Consider the following 2,435-nt stretch of genomic DNA (forward strand, 5'->3'; position numbering starts at 1 on the left):
TTGGGCCATGAAAATCCAATTCGAATACAGAGAGGTCAGAATCCAACAGCATCTACAGTCCTTTTCAGCCTTTGAATCAGATTTTTGCTCAGGTCCCTCAATTTCAGCCAGAAAATACCTGAAATCACAGAAAAACACACAAACTCATAGTAAAGTCTAGAAAAGTGAATTTTAACTAAAAACTAATAAAAATATAATAAAAAATAATTAAAACATACTAAAAACATACTAAAAATAATGCCAAAAAGCGTATAAATTATCCGCTCATCCCAACACCAAACTTAAATTGTTGCTTGTCCCTAAGCAACTGAAAATCAAATAAGATAAAGAGAAGAGAATATGCAATGAATTCCAAAAACATCTATAAAGATCAGTATTAATTAGATGAGCGGGGCTTTTAGCTTTTTGCCTCTGAACAGTTTTGGCATCTCACTCTATCCTTTGAAATTCAGAATGATTGGCTTCTATAGGAACTCAGAATCCAAATAGTGTTATTGATTCTCTTAGTTAAGTATGATGATTCTTGAACACAGCTACTTTATGAGTCTTGGCCGTGGCCCAAAGCACTCTGTCTTCCAGTATTACCACCGGATACATACATGCCACAGACACATAATTGGGTGAACCTTTTCAGATTGTGACTCAGCTTTGCTAGAGTCCCCAATTAGAGGTGTCCAGGGTTCTTAAGCACACTCTTTTTGCCTTGGATCACAACTTTATTTTTTTTTTTTCTTTCTTTTTTTTTCGTTTTTCTCCCTTTTTCCTTTTTTTTAGGGTTCACTGCTTTTTCTTGCTTCAAGAATCATTTTTATGATTTTTCAGATCCTCAGTAACATGTATCCTTTTTCATCATTCTTTTAAGAGCCAACATTCATGAACAACAAATTCAAAAGACATATGCACTGTTTAAGCATTCATTCAGAAAACAAAAGTATTGCCACCACATCAAAATAATTAATATGTTATAAAATTTAAAATTCATGCAATTCTTCTCTTTTTCAATTAAGAACATTTTTCATTTAAGAAAGGTGATGGATTCATAGGACATTCATAACTTTAAGGCATAGACACTAAGACACTAATGATCACAAGACACAAACATAGATAAACATAAGCATGATTTTTTGAAAAACAGAAAAATAAAGAACAAGAAAATTAAAGAACGGGTCCACCTTAGTGATGGTGGCTTGTTCTTCCTTTTGAAGATCTTATGGAGTGCTTGAGCTCCTCAATGTCTCTTCTTTGCCTTTGTTGCTCCTCTCTCATGATTCTTTGATCTTCTCTAATTTCATGGAGGATGATGGAATGTTCTTGGTGCTCCACCCTTAGTTGTCCCCTGTTGGAACTCAATTCTCCTAGGGAGGTGTTGATTTGCTCCCAATAGTTTTGTGGAGGAAAGTGCATCCCTTGAGGCATCTCAGGATTTCATGATGAGTGGGATCTCTTGTTTGCTCCATCCTTTTCTTAGTGATGGGCTTGTCCTCATCAATGGGGATGTCTCCCTCTATGTCAATTCCAATTGAATAACAGAGGTGACAAATGAGATGAGGAAAGGCTAACCTTGCCAAGGTAGAGGACTTGTCCGCCACCTTATAAAGTTCTTGGGCTATAACCTCATGAACTTCTACTTCTTCTCCAATCATGATACTATGGATCACGATGGCCCGGTCTAGAGTAACTTCAGACCGGTTGCTAGTGGGGATGATTGAGCGTTGGATAAACTCCAACCATCCCCTAGCTACAGGCTTGAGGTCATGCCTTCTCAATTGAACCGGCTTCCCTCTTGAATCTCTCTTCCATTGGGCACCCTCTTCACAAATGACTGTGAGGACTTGGTCCAACCTTTGATCAAAGTTGACCCTTCTAGTGTAAGGGTGTTCATCTCTTTGCATCATCGGCAAGTTGAATGCCAACCTTACATTTTTCGGACTAAAATCTAAGTATTTCCCCCGAACCATTGTAAGCCAATTCTTTGGGTCCGGGTTCACACTTTGATCATGGTTCTTGGTGATCCATGCATTGGCATAGAACTCTTGAACCATTAAATTTCCGACTTGTTGAATGGGGTTGGTAAGAACTTCCCAACCTCTTCTTCGAATCTCATGTCGGATCTCTGGATATTCACTCTTTTTGAGTTTGAAAGGGACCTCGGAGATCACCTTCTTCAAGGCCACAACTTCATAGAAGTGGTCTTGATGCACCCTTAAGATGAATCTCTCCATCTCCCATGACTCGGAGGTGAAAGCTTTTGCCTTCCCTTTCCTCTTTCTAGAGGTTTCTCCGGCCTTAGATGCCATAAATGATTATGGAAAAATAAAAAGCAATGCTTTTACCACACCAAACTTAAAAGGTTTGCTCGTCCTCGAGCAAAAGAAGAAAGAAGAGAGTAGAAGAAGAAGAAATAGAGGAGATGGAGATGGCTTTGTGATTCGGCC

This window comes from Arachis stenosperma, chromosome 5 (assembly GCF_014773155.1).
Source record: "Arachis stenosperma cultivar V10309 chromosome 5, arast.V10309.gnm1.PFL2, whole genome shotgun sequence".
Taxonomy (NCBI): domain Eukaryota; kingdom Viridiplantae; phylum Streptophyta; class Magnoliopsida; order Fabales; family Fabaceae; genus Arachis; species Arachis stenosperma.